We start from the raw sequence: 14,995 nt of genomic DNA, 5'->3' as shown, positions 1-14,995 counted from the left end.
TTTTCAGAAATGCACAGGTTTGGTAGGTTTCCCTAGGTGCCGGCTGAGCTAGAGGCCAAAATCTACAGGTAGGCACTTCGCAAAAAACACCTCTGTTTTTTTCCAAAATTTAGGATGTGCCCACGTTGCGCTTTGGGGTGTTTCCTGTCGCCGGCGCTAGGCCTACCCACGCAAGTGAGGTATCATTTTTATCGGGAGACTTGGGGGAACGCTGGGTGGAAAGAAATTTGTAGCTCCTCTCAGATTCCAGAACTTTCTGCCACAGAAATGTGAGGAACATGTGTTTTTTTAGCCAAATTTTGAGGTTTGCAAAGGATTCTGGGTAACAGAACCTGGTCCGAGCCCCGCAAGTCACCCCTCCTTGGATTCCCCTAGGTCTCTAGTTTTCAGAAATGCACAGGTTTGGTTGGTTTCCCTAGGTGCCGGCTGAGCTAGAGGACAAAATCTACAGGTAGGCACTTCGCAAAAAACACCTCTGTTTTTTTCCAAAATTTAGGATGTGTCCACGTTGCGCTTTGGGGTGTTTCCTGTCGCCGGCGATAGGCCTACCCACGCAAGTGAGGTATCATTTTTATCGGGAGACTTGGGGGAACGCTGGGTGGAAGGAAATTTGTAGCTCCTCTCAGATTCCAGAACTTTCTGCCACAGAAATGTGAGGAACATGTGTTTTTTTAGCCAAATTTTGAGGTTTGCAAAGGATTCTGGGTAACAGAACCTGGTCCGAGCCCCGCAAGTCACCCCTCCTTGGATTCCCCTAGGTCTCTAGTTTTCAGAAATGCACAGGTTTGGTAGGTTTCCCTAGGTGCCGGCTGAGCTAGAGGACAAAATCTACAGGTAGGCACTTCGCAAAAAACACCTCTGTTTTTTTCCAAAATTTAGGATGTGTCCACGTTGCGCTTTGGGGTGTTTCCTGTCGCCGGCGCTAGGCCTACCCACGCAAGTGAGGTATCATTTTTATGGGAGACTTGGGGGGAACGCTGGGTGGAAGGAAATTTGTAGCTCCTCTCAGATTCCAGAACTTTCTGCCACAGAAATGTGAGGAACATGTGTTTTTTTAGCCAAATTTTAAGGTTTGCAAAGGATTCTGGGTAACAGAACCTGGTCCGAGCCCCGCAAGTCACCCCTCCTTGGATTCCCCTAGGTCTCTAGTTTTCAGAAATGCACAGGTTTGGTAGGTTTCCCTAGGTGCCGGCTGAGCTAGAGGACAAAATCTACAGGTAGGCACTTCGCAAAAAACACCTCTGTTTTTTTCCAAAATTTAGGATGTGTCCACGTTGCGCTTTGGGGTGTTTCCTGTCGCCGGCGCTAGGCCTACCCACGCAAGTGAGGTATCATTTTTATCGGGAGACTTGGGGGGGAACGCTGGGTGGAAGGAAATTTGTAGCTCCTCTCAGATTCCAGAACTTTCTGCCACAGAAATGTGAAGAACATGTGTTTTTTTAGCCAAATTTTAAGGTTTGCAAAGGATTCTGGGTAACAGAACCTGGTCTGAGCCCCGCAAGTCACCCCTCCTTGGATTCCCCTAGGTCTCTAGTTTTCAGAAATGCACAGGTTTGGTAGGTTTCCCTAAGTCCCGGCTGAGCTAGAGGCCAAAATCTACAGGTAGGCACTTCGCAAAAAACACCTCTGTTTTTTTCCAAAATTTAGGATGTGTCCACGTTGCGCTTTGGGGTGTTTCCTGTCGCCGGCGCTAGGCCTACCCACGCAAGTGAGGTATCATTTTTATCGGGAGACTTGGGGGAACGCTGGGTGGAAGGAAATTTGTAGCTCCTCTCAGATTCCAGAACTTTCTGCCACAGAAATGTGAGGAACATGTGTTTTTTTAGCCAAATTTTGAGGTTTGCAAAGGATTCTGGGTAACAGAACCTGGTCCGAGCCCCACAAGTCACCCCTCCTTGGATTCCCCTAGGTCTCTAGTTTTCAGAAATGCACAGGTTTGGTAGGTTTCCCTAGGTGCCGGCTGAGCTAGAGGACAAAATCTACAGGTAGGCACTTCGCAAAAAACACCTCTGTTTTTTTCCAAAATTTAGGATGTGTCCACGTTGCGCTTTGGGGTGTTTCCTGTCGCCGGCGCTAGGCCTACCCACGCAAGTGAGGTATCATTTTTATCGGGAGACTTGGGGGGAACGCTGGGTGGAAGGAAATTTGTAGCTCCTCTCAGATTCCAGAACTTTCTGCCACAGAAATGTGAGGAACATGTGTTTTTTTAGCCAAATTTTGAGGTTTGCAAAGGATTCTGGGTAACAGAACCTGGTCCGAGCCCCGCAAGTCACCCCTCCTTGGATTCCCCTAGGTCTCTAGTTTTCAGAAATGCACAGGTTTGGTAGGTTTCCCTAGGTGCCGGCTGAGCTAGAGGCCAAAATCTACAGGTAGGCACTTCGCAAAAAACACCTCTGTTTTTTTCCAAAATTTAGGATGTGTCCACGTTGCGCTTTGGGGTGTTTCCTGTCGCCGGCGCTAGGCCTACCCACGCAAGTGAGGTATCATTTTTATCGGGAGACTTGGGGGAACGCTGGGTGGAAGGAAATTTGTAGCTCCTCTCAGATTCCAGAACTTTCTGCCACAGAAATGTGAGGAACATGTGTTTTTTTAGCCAAATTTTGAGGTTTGCAAAGGATTCTGGGTAACAGAACCTGGTCCGAGACCCGCAAGTCACCACTCCTTGGATTCCCCTAGGTCTCTAGTTTTCAGAAATGCACAGGTTTGGTAGGTTTCCCTAGGTGCCGGCTGAGCTAGAGGCCAAAATCTACAGGTAGGCACTTCGCAAAAAACACCTCTGTTTTTTTCCAAAATTTAGGATGTGTCCACGTTGCGCTTTGGGGTGTTTCCTGTCGCCGGCGCTAGGCCTACCCACGCAAGTGAGGTATCATTTTTATCGGGAGACTTGGGGGAACGCTGGGTGGAAGGAAATTTGTAGCTCCTCTCAGATTCCAGAACTTTCTGCCACAGAAATGTGAGGAACATGTGTTTTTTTAGCCAAATTTTGAGGTTTGCAAAGGATTCTGGGTAACAGAACCTGGTCCGAGCCCCGCAAGTCACCCCTCCTTGGATTCCCCTAGGTCTCTAGTTTTCAGAAATGCACAGGTTTGGTAGGTTTCCCTAGGTGCCGGCTGAGCTAGAGGCCAAAATCTACAGGTAGGCACTTCGCAAAAAACACCTCTGTTTTTTTCCAAAATTTAGGATGTGTCCACGTTGCGCTTTGGGGTGTTTCCTGTCGCCGGCGCTAGGCCTACCCACGCAAGTGAGGTATCATTTTTATCGGGAGACTTGGGGGAACGCTGGGTGGAAGGAAATCTGTAGCTCCTCTCAGATTCCAGAACTTTCTGCCACAGAAATGTGAGGAACATGTGTTTTTTTAGCCAAATTTTGAGGTTTGCAAAGGATTCTGGGTAACAGAACCTGGTCCGAGCCCCGCAAGTCCCCCCTCCTTGGATTCCCCTAGGTCTCTAGTTTTCAGAAATGCACAGGTTTGGTAGGTTTCCCTAGGTGCCGGCTGAGCTAGAGGCCAAAATCTACAGGTAGGCACTTCGCAAAAAACACCTCTGATTTTTTCCAAAATTTAGGATGTGTCCACGTTGCGCTTTGGGGTGTTTCCTGTCGCCGGCGCTAGGCCTACCCACGCAAGTGAGGTATCATTTTTATCGGGAGACTTGGGGGAACGCTGGGTGGAAGGAAATTTGTAGCTCCTCTCAGATTCCAGAACTTTCTGCCACAGAAATGTGAGGAACATGTGTTTTTTTAGCCAAATTTTGAGGTTTGCAAAGGATTCTGGGTAACAGAACCTGGTCCGAGCCCCGCAAGTCACCCCTCCTTGGATTCCCCTAGGTCTCTAGTTTTCAGAAATGCACAGGTTTGGTAGGTTTCCCTAGGTTCCGGCTGAGCTAGAGGCCAAAATCTACAGGTAGGCACTTCGCAAAAAACACCTCTGTTTTTTTCCAAAATTTAGGATGTGTCCACGTTGCGCTTTGGGGTGTTTCCTGTCGCCGGCGCTAGGCCTACCCACGCAAGTGAGGTATCATTTTTATCGGGAGACTTGGGGGAACGCTGGGTGGAAGGAAATTTGTAGCTCCTCTCAGATTCCAGAACTTTCTGCCAAAGAAATGTGAGGAACATGTGTTTTTTTAGCCAAATTTTGAGGTTTGCAAAGGATTCTGGGTAACAGAACCTGGTCCGAGCCCCGCAAGTCACCCCTCCTTGGATTCCCCTAGGTCTCTAGTTTTCAGAAATGCACAGGTTTGGTAGGTTTCCCTAGGTGCCGGCTGAGCTAGAGGCCAAAATCTACAGGTAGGCACTTCGCAAAAAACACCTCTGTTTTTTTCCAAAATTTAGGATGTGTCCACGTTGCGCTTTGGGGTGTTTCCTGTCGCCGGCGCTAGGCCTACCCTCGCAAGTGAGGTATCATTTTTATCGGGAGACTTGGGGGAACGCTGGGTGGAAGGAAATTTGTAGCTCCTCTCAGATTCCAGAACTTTCTGCCACAGAAATGTGAGGAACATGTGTTTTTTTAGCCAAATTTTGAGGTTTGCAAAGGATTCTGTGTAACAGAACCTGGTCCGAGCCCCGCAAGTCACCCCTCCTTGGATTCCCCTAGGTCTCTAGTTTTCAGAAATGCACAGGTTTGGTAGGTTTCCCTAGGTGCCGGCTGAGCTAGAGGCCAAAATCTACAGGTAGGCACTTCACAAAAAACACCTCTGTTTTTTTCCAAAATTTAGGATGTGTCCACGTTGCGCTTTGGGGTGTTTCCTGTCGCCGACGCCAGGCCTACCCACGCAAGTGAGGTATCATTTTTATCGGGAGACTTGGGGGAACGCTGGGTGGAAGGAAATTTGTAGCTCCTCTCAGATTCCAGAACTTTCTGCCACAGAAATGTGAAGAACATGTGTTTTTTTAGCCAAATTTTAAGGTTTGCAAAGGATTCTGGGTAACAGAACCTGGTCTGAGCCCCGCAAGTCACCCCTCCTTGGATTCCCCTAGGTCTCTAGTTTTCAGAAATGCACAGGTTTGGTAGGTTTCCCTAAGTGCCGGCTGAGCTAGAGGCCAAAATCTACAGGTAGGCACTTCGCAAAAAACACCTCTGTTTTTTTCCAAAATTTAGGATGTGTCCACGTTGCGCTTTGGGGTGTTTCCTGTCGCCGGCGCTAGGCCTACCCACGCAAGTGAGGTATCATTTTTATCGGGAGACTTGGGGGAACGCTGGGTGGAAGGAAATTTGTAGCTCCTCTCAGATTCCAGAACTTTCTGCCACAGAAATGTGAGGAACATGTGTTTTTTTAGCCAAATTTTGAGGTTTGCAAAGGATTCTGGGTAACAGAACCTGGTCCGAGCCCCACAAGTCACCCCTCCTTGGATTCCCCTAGGTCTCTAGTTTTCAGAAATGCACAGGTTTGGTAGGTTTCCCTAGGTGCCGGCTGAGCTAGAGGACAAAATCTACAGGTAGGCACTTCGCAAAAAACACCTCTGTTTTTTTCCAAAATTTAGGATGTGTCCACGTTGCGCTTTGGGGTGTTTCCTGTCGCCGGCGCTAGGCCTACCCACGCAAGTGAGGTATCATTTTTATCGGGAGACTTGGGGGGAACGCTGGGTGGAAGGAAATTTGTAGCTCCTCTCAGATTCCAGAACTTTCTGCCACAGAAATGTGAGGAACATGTGTTTTTTTAGCCAAATTTTGAGGTTTGCAAAGGATTCTGGGTAACAGAACCTGGTCCGAGCCCCGCAAGTCACCCCTCCTTGGATTCCCCTAGGTCTCTAGTTTTCAGAAATGCACAGGTTTGGTAGGTTTCCCTAGGTGCCGGCTGAGCTAGAGGCCAAAATCTACAGGTAGGCACTTCGCAAAAAACACCTCTGTTTTTTTCCAAAATTTAGGATGTGTCCACGTTGCGCTTTGGGGTGTTTCCTGTCGCCGGCGCTAGGCCTACCCACGCAAGTGAGGTATCATTTTTATCGGGAGACTTGGGGGAACGCTGGGTGGAAGGAAATTTGTAGCTCCTCTCAGATTCCAGAACTTTCTGCCACAGAAATGTGAGGAACATGTGTTTTTTTAGCCAAATTTTGAGGTTTGCAAAGGATTCTGGGTAACAGAACCTGGTCCGAGACCCGCAAGTCACCACTCCTTGGATTCCCCTAGGTCTCTAGTTTTCAGAAATGCACAGGTTTGGTAGGTTTCCCTAGGTGCCGGCTGAGCTAGAGGCCAAAATCTACAGGTAGGCACTTCGCAAAAAACACCTCTGTTTTTTTCCAAAATTTAGGATGTGTCCACGTTGCGCTTTGGGGTGTTTCCTGTCGCCGGCGCTAGGCCTACCCACGCAAGTGAGGTATCATTTTTATCGGGAGACTTGGGGGAACGCTGGGTGGAAGGAAATTTGTAGCTCCTCTCAGATTCCAGAACTTTCTGCCACAGAAATGTGAGGAACATGTGTTTTTTTAGCCAAATTTTGAGGTTTGCAAAGGATTCTGGGTAACAGAACCTGGTCCGAGCCCCGCAAGTCACCCCTCCTTGGATTCCCCTAGGTCTCTAGTTTCAGAAATGCACAGGTTTGGTAGGTTTCCCTAGGTGCCGGCTGAGCTAGAGGCCAAAATCTACAGGTAGGCACTTCGCAAAAAACACCTCTGTTTTTTTCCAAAATTTAGGATGTGTCCACGTTGCGCTTTGGGGTGTTTCCTGTCGCCGGCGCTAGGCCTACCCACGCAAGTGAGGTATCATTTTTATCGGGAGACTTGGGGGAACGCTGGGTGGAAGGAAATCTGTAGCTCCTCTCAGATTCCAGAACTTTCTGCCACAGAAATGTGAGGAACATGTGTTTTTTTAGCCAAATTTTGAGGTTTGCAAAGGATTCTGGGTAACAGAACCTGGTCCGAGCCCCGCAAGTCCCCCCTCCTTGGATTCCCCTAGGTCTCTAGTTTTCAGAAATGCACAGGTTTGGTAGGTTTCCCTAGGTGCCGGCTGAGCTAGAGGCCAAAATCTACAGGTAGGCACTTCGCAAAAAACACCTCTGTTTTTTTCCAAAATTTAGGATGTGTCCACGTTGCGCTTTGGGGTGTTTCCTGTCGCCGGCGCTAGGCCTACCCACGCAAGTGAGGTATCATTTTTATCGGGAGACTTGGGGGAACGCTGGGTGGAAGGAAATTTGTAGCTCCTCTCAGATTCCAGAACTTTCTGCCACAGAAATGTGAGGAACATGTGTTTTTTTAGCCAAATTTTGAGGTTTGCAAAGGATTCTGGGTAACAGAACCTGGTCCGAGCCCCGCAAGTCACCCCTCCTTGGATTCCCCTAGGTCTCTAGTTTTCAGAAATGCACAGGTTTGGTAGGTTTCCCTAGGTTCCGGCTGAGCTAGAGGCCAAAATCTACAGGTAGGCACTTCGCAAAAAACACCTCTGTTTTTTTCCAAAATTTAGGATGTGTCCACGTTGCGCTTTGGGGTGTTTCCTGTCGCCGGCGCTAGGCCTACCCACGCAAGTGAGGTATCATTTTTATCGGGAGACTTGGGGGAACGCTGGGTGGAAGGACATTTGTAGCTCCTCTCAGATTCCAGAACTTTCTGCCACAGAAATGTGAGGAACATGTGTTTTTTTTAGCCAAATTTTGAGGTTTGCAAAGGATTCTGGGTAACAGAACCTGGTCCGAGCCCCGCAAGTCACCCCTCCTTGGATTCCCCTAGGTCTCTAGTTTTCAGAAATGCACAGGTTTGGTAGGTTTCCCTAGGTGCCGGCTGAGCTAGAGGCCAAAATCTACAGGTAGGCACTTCGCAAAAAACACCTCTGTTTTTTTCCAAAATTTAGGATGTGTCCACGTTGCGCTTTGGGGTGTTTCCTGTCGCCGGCGCTAGGCCTACCCTCGCAAGTGAGGTATCATTTTTATCGGGAGACTTGGGGGAACGCTGGGTGGAAGGAAATTTGTAGCTCCTCTCAGATTCCAGAACTTTCTGCCACAGAAATGTGAGGAACATGTGTTTTTTTAACCAAATTTTGAGGTTTGCAAAGGATTCTGTGTAACAGAACCTGGTCCGAGCCCCGCAAGTCACCCCTCCTTGGATTCCCCTAGGTCTCTAGTTTTCAGAAATGCACAGGTTTGGTAGGTTTCCCTAGGTGCCGGCTGAGCTAGAGGCCAAAATCTACAGGTAGGCACTTCGCAAAAAACACCTCTGTTTTTTTCCAAAATTTAGGATGTGTCCACGTTGCGCTTTGGGGTGTTTCCTGTCGCCGACGCCAGGCCTACCCACGCAAGTGAGGTATCATTTTTATCGGGAGACTTGGGGGAACGCTGGGTGGAAGGAAATTTGTAGCTCCTCTCAGATTCCAGAACTTTCTGCCACAGAAATGTGAGGAACATGTGTTTTTTTAGCCAAATTTTGAGGTTTGCAAAGGATTCTGGGTAACAGAACCTGGTCCGAGCCCCGCAAGTCACCCCTCCTTGGATTCCCCTAGGTCTCTAGTTTTCAGAAATGCACAGGTTTGGTAGGTTTCCCTAGGTGCCGGCTGAGCTAGAGGCCAAAATCTACAGGTAGGCACTTCGCAAAAAACACCTCCGTTTTTTCCCAAAATTTAGGATGTGTCCACGTTGCGCTTTGGGGTGTTTCCTGTCGCCGGCGCTAGGCCTACCCACGCAAGTGAGGTATCATTTTTATCGGGAGACTTGGGGGAACGCTGGGTGGAAGGAAATTTGTAGCTCCTCTCAGATTCCAGAACTTTCTGCCACAGAAATGTGAGGAACATGTGTTTTTTTAGCCAAATTTTGAGGTTTGCAAAGGATTCTGGGTAACAGAACCTGGTCCGAGCCCCGCAAGTCACCCCTCCTTGGATTCCCCTAGGTCTCTAGTTTTCAGAAATGCACAGGTTTGGTAGGTTTCCCTAGGTGCCGGCTGAGCTAGAGGCCAAAATCTACAGGTAGGCACTTCGCAAAAAACACCTCTGTTTTTTTCCAAAATTTAGGATGTGTCCACGTTGCGCTTTGGGGTGTTTCCTGTCGCCGGCGCTAGGCCTACCCACGCAAGTGAGGTATCATTTTTATCGGGAGACTTGGGGGAACGCTGGGTGGAAGGAAATTTGTAGCTCCTCTCAGATTCCAGAACTTTCTGCCACAGAAATGTGAGGAACATGTGTTTTTTTAGCCAAATTTTGAGGTTTGCAAAGGATTCTGGGTAACAGAACCTGGTCCGAGCCCCGCAAGTCACCCCTCCTTGGATTCCCCTAGGTCTCTAGTTTTCAGAAATGCACAGGTTTGGTAGGTTTCCCTAGGTGCCGGCTGAGCTAGAGGCCAAAATCTACAGGTAGGCACTTCGCAAAAAACACCTCTGTTTTTTTCCAAAATTTAGGATGTGTCCACGTTGCGCTTTGGGGTGTTTCCTGTCGCCGGCGCTAGGCCTACCCACGCAAGTGAGGTATCATTTTTATCGGGAGACTTGGGGGAATGCTGGGTGGAAGGAAATTTGTAGCTCCTCTCAGATTCCAGAACTTTCTGCCACAGAAATGTGAGGAACATGTGTTTTTTTAGCCAAATTTTGAGGTTTGCAAAGGATTCTGGGTAACAGAACCTGGTCCGAGCCCCGCAAGTCACCCCTCCTTGGATTCCCCTAGGTCTCTAGTTTTCAGAAATGCACAGGTTTGGTAGGTTTCCCTAGGTGCCGGCTGAGCTAGAGGCCAAAATCTACAGGTAGGCACTTCGCAAAAAACACCTCCGTTTTTTCCCAAAATTTAGGATGTGTCCACGTTGCGCTTTGGGGTGTTTCCTGTCGCCGGCGCTAGGCCTACCCACACAAGTGAGGTATCATTTTTATCAGTAGACTAGGGGGAACATAGATTAGCAAAACAAGTGCTATTGCCCCTTGTCTTTCTCTACATTTTTTCCTTCCAAATATAGGAGAGTGTGTAAAAAAGACATCTATTTGAGAAATTCCCTATAATTCACATGCTTGTATGGTCACCCCGGAATTCAGAGATGTGCAAATAACCACTGCTCCTCAGCACCTTATCTTGTGCCCTTTTTGGAAATGCAAAGGTTTTCTTGATAGCAATTTTTTACTCTTTATACTTCAGCAAATGAATTGCTGTATACCCGGTATAGAATGAAAACGCACTGCAGGGTGCAGCTCATTTATTGGCTCTGGGTTTCTCGGGTTCTTGATGATCCTACAAGCCCTATATATCCCCGCAACCAGAGGAGTCCACCAGACGTAACGGTATATTGCTTTCCATAATCTGACATTGCAGGGAAAAGTTACAGAGTAAAACGTAGAGAAAAATTGATGTTTTTTTCACCTCAATTTCAATATTTTTCTCTTTCAGCTGTTATTTTCTGTAGGAAACCCTTGTAGGATCTACACAAATGACCCCTTGCTGAATTCAGAATTTTCTCTACTTTTCAGAAATGGTTAGGTTTCTGGGATCCAGCATTGGTTTCATGCCCATTCCTGTCACTGACTGGAAGGAGGCTGAAAGCACAAAAAATTGCAAAAATGGGGTATGCCCCAGTAAAATGCCAAAATTGTGTTGAAAAATTGGGTTTTCTGATTCAAGTCTGCCTGTTCCTGAAAGCTAGGAAGCTGCTGAGTTTAGCACTACAAACCCTTTGTTGATGCCATTTTCAGGGGGAAATCCACAAGCCTTCTTCTGCAGCCACTTTTTCCATTTTTTTTAAAAAAATACGAAATTTTCACTGTATTTTGGCCAATTTCTTGGCCTCCTTCAAGGGAACCCACAAAGTCTGGGTACCTCTAGAATCCCTAGGATGTTGGAAAAAAAGGACGCAAATTTGGCTTGGTTAGCTTATGTGGACAAAAAGGTATGAGGGCCTAAGCGCGAACTGCCCCAAATAGGCAAAAAAAGGCCTGGCACAGGAGGGGGAAAAGGCCTGGCAGCGAAGGGGTTAAACATCAGTAGATCCACTTACATTCCAATGAGACTGACACAAACAAAGCATATAATCAAGGTAGTGAAATGTCCAAGTCTGACTTAGCAATCAAACCTTGGCTGTATACTGCAAAGCATAAGACTCCCTGTCTTTGGGGGAAAAAACTTACTCAACACATCCTGACAACTACAGTTCCTCATACAGTCACAGTAATCACATAACATCACATACTTACACTCAAGTAAGGTAGTGATTGATGAGATCTGCCCGCAAGTCTTCATGTTCCTCTTCATCACTGTCATCCTCACTTGGTATTTCAGGGTTCTCTCCTGGTGGCACTGCTAGCTCCCCCTCATCTGGGATGTATGGGATATTCCTCTGCAGGGCAATGCTGTGGAGCATGCATCAGGCCACAATGATCTAACACACTTTTTCAGGTGAGTGGAGGAGGGCTCAACCTGTCTTGCCCAGACACCTAAATCTGGCATTCAGGAGCTGAAAAGCCCACTCAACGACATGCTGTGTTCTTCCATTGGCATTGTTGAAGCAGACTTCCCCTGGCGTACATGGGTTCCTCACCGGCGCCAACAACCATGGAAAGTTTGGGTATGCAGAGTCCCCTCTTATGGAATGGAACATATGTGGAACTATGAGTCCCTCTCATCTGAATTTTTGTAGCAGACCTTGCACACAAACAAACAGGACATATGTGACTTATCAACCATCCAGGCCCTTTCTGAGTGCAATTGGCTGAGTGCAATTGTGACATCAGCTGGGGGATTGCGCTGTTCCGCATAATGAAGGCATCATGGACTGAACCCGGATAACGGGCCCAGACCTGTGAAATGTAGAGGTCTGCCAAATAAACAACTTGAACATTGATGGAATGGAAGTTATTTCTGCTAGGGTATGTTGTGGTACACTTGTTCTTTGCCATGTGGTGGGAACAAGGTAACAAGTGTACCATCAATGGCTCCCACCACAAGTGGGAAGTGTGCCAAACCATAAAACTCAGCTTTCACATGGGGGAAATCCACACATTGAGGAAACCTGATGTAGCTGTCCAGGTGTTTCAACATTGCTGAGAGCACATTTTTCAAAACAAGTTTGAACATAGGCTGCCATGACTTACGCAATGGGGGTATGCTGTTTGGATGATGAACGGCAGGCATCAGGTCTGGCTCCAACTGATGACATGGATTCCAGACAGTAGATCTGGATGATGTGGCGTTCTTCCATGGTCTGAATATCTGGCAGTGACGATATACAGGAGGTTGTCTAATCCTCCCCACCCCTGGGTACCTATTTATGACAATAAATGATTTTTCCCATCATTCAATGTGTCCCTTGCAACATTCATGATGCATGTCAATGACAAACTGTGATAAGGCATGTCGTAAGTGACTGTGACTTCATGTCTCAAGCTTTAAAATGACCTTTGTCAGGGGGACTGTGTCCTGAAGCAAATTGCAATATTTGCCTAACGATGTACAAAAATGATGTCTGAGTAGTAGGACCTACATGTCAGGACAAGACATGCACTTATCACTGGAAGGAACAACATTTTCAGAGTTGTGACACATTTTTCGGAGGCATATAACACATTTCTGTCCTCTAAAATAGCGACTGACTGACTTACTCCATTGGACATTAGGAACTGCCTGCGACCGCCGGCGGAATTTGTTATGGCGTTAGGCAGTTGCAACCGCTGCAAACGCAGCCATATGCTAACGTTGTTGCCAGTGGCGGTTGCAGGCCAATGGCTGTGTCCCCCGGCAGTGACAGCCATGTGCATGGCGGACGTGACCGCTATGTTCTGCAAAACCCCTCACTTGACTCCTGCCAGCAAGACTTCCACTACCTGAGAAGCTATGTACCATCTCTGGAAGCAATCATGCAACATCCAGCAGGTGATAAGTGCCCTACCTTCTCCTCAGAAGAGCTGGAGAGACTAGTCACAGAGGTCCTACAATGCATGGACAGCTTTATGGTGCACCTGAGGAGTAGGTAAGTGCCTCATGTCCACATTTATTTCTCTGTAGTTCACCATATATTTCCTCCTCACAGGCTAGATTGTGCCCATGTGTGCCAGAATGTAAAGTCAAGGCGATGGAGGTGCAGTCAGTGTGGCATCAATGGGAGAGTCAATATGCATGTTTCTGTGTTAAGTGCCAGATGTTGAGTGATATTAGATTGTTCTGTGTGTATTTTGAGTGTACTTTCTTTATCTACCTTATGTTGAATGCACAACACTAGGTGAGGTGGCATCATAACCATCCCCATACATCTCTTACCACATGGATGTTGTCAATGTGAGACAACATGTACTTGCATAACAGCATGAGCTGTGTATGCATGTTGTATGTGTGAGGTTTGTGTAAATTGAGCTATGTGTATGTTGCACTGAGATTTCAATCCACATCCGGCCTTGCTAACGTTTGCTTTGAAGGCATTTCCCGACTCACTCTGCCCTTCATGTTGCCAGATACACAACACATGCCAAGAAGTGATGGGAATCAACTTTCAGGTAAGTTCTGTCTGCTCAGTCTGCAGAGACCAGGGACTGTCAAATGTATCTCCCAGTATGGGTCCAAGTCTAGGTTGGTGCTGAGTCACTTTTGATATGCAACTGTGACACCCTGCTCACTCCCTGTATCCCAGTTGATCCTGTTATGTCGCCAAAATCTAGGCTCTGTCACAATTTGCAGCTTATTGAGGCTTTTCCCTAATGAGTATGAAAATGGTTTTAGGGGAGAGTTGATGATCTGTGACCAATCTGCACTTGGCATCATTATCAATGTGTGTATATGTCCCCTGATAGGTCAAGCAGCCCTGCTGTCACCTTCACACAGGTCAAATTAGTCCTGTGTAGGCTTATTTCATAATTCATAAATGATAGTCCCACAGTGCAGACGGTGGCCCTCATTACAACTGTGGTGGTAAATGCAGCCTACCGCTGTGCTGATGGCCGCCAACAAACCGTGACTGCGGTGGAAATCCGCTACTGGTATTATGACTCGCACAGAAAAATCCGCCACTATACAGACACTCACACAAGTCCACCACACCAAAGGTCAGTGATGAACTGGCGGTACCAAAACCTACACCGTTACGCCAACAGGAACATGCACACAGTATCACAACCCACAAATCACTGCACCGGTCTTTCAACCGCGGTAAACCACTGACGGTACACACCGCTGTGCTCAAAATGCACACACACACAAAACTACACCACATTGGACAATTCAAAATACACACACCTGACACATACACACACCACACCCACACACTCACACCACTATAAAACACCCACCCACATTACCCACAACCCTTTACGACCTCAAGGATTTGACAACTGAGAGAGAGACAAGGCAGGAGCACCCACTCAATCAGAGGCACAGAACACCATCACCCATACACCATCCACTCACCTCACACCACACACCACAACACATCACCCCACACATCCTCACACCTACCACTCACACCACATCAATGGCACCCCAAAGACACCCCAGGTTTTCTGAGGATGAGCTAAGGGTCATGGTGGAGGAAATCATCCGGGTAGAGCCACAGCTATTCGGATCACAGGTGCTGCAGACGTCCATTGCAAGGAAGTTGGAGCTATGGCGGAGAATCGTGGACAGGGTCAACGCCATGGGACAGCACCCAAGAACAGGGATGACATCAGAAAGCGGTGGAACGACCTATGGGGAAAGGTGCGTTCTGTTGTTGCAAGACACCAGGTAGCAGTACAGAGGACTGGCGGTGGACCCCCATCTCCTCCCCCACAACTATCAACATGGGAGGAGCAAGTCTTGACGATCATGCATCCTGAGGGCCTCGCAGATGTAGCAGGAGGACTGGACTCTGGTAAGTCAAATCTTTACTACTTCATCCCCCACCCTACCTGCATGCCATCACAAACTCCTACCCCTACAGTCCCCCATCACTCCACCACCTCACATAAACCCCACCATCACAACCCACCCATCCCAATACCAAGCCCTGCATGCAATACCTATGCATGGACCCCATCACAGACCTGCATGGACACCCATCACCACAGCATGCCCATCACAGAGATTCACCCAGCCCACAAAACCACCACGAACACAAGGCCAAGCTGATAGGGAAATCACAATCAT

The sequence above is a fragment of the Pleurodeles waltl genome, chromosome 5 (genome assembly GCF_031143425.1).
Source record: "Pleurodeles waltl isolate 20211129_DDA chromosome 5, aPleWal1.hap1.20221129, whole genome shotgun sequence".
NCBI lineage: Eukaryota > Metazoa > Chordata > Amphibia > Caudata > Salamandridae > Pleurodeles > Pleurodeles waltl.
The sequence above is the reverse complement of the archived record's forward strand: the minus strand, read 5'-3'. Positions refer to the sequence as shown.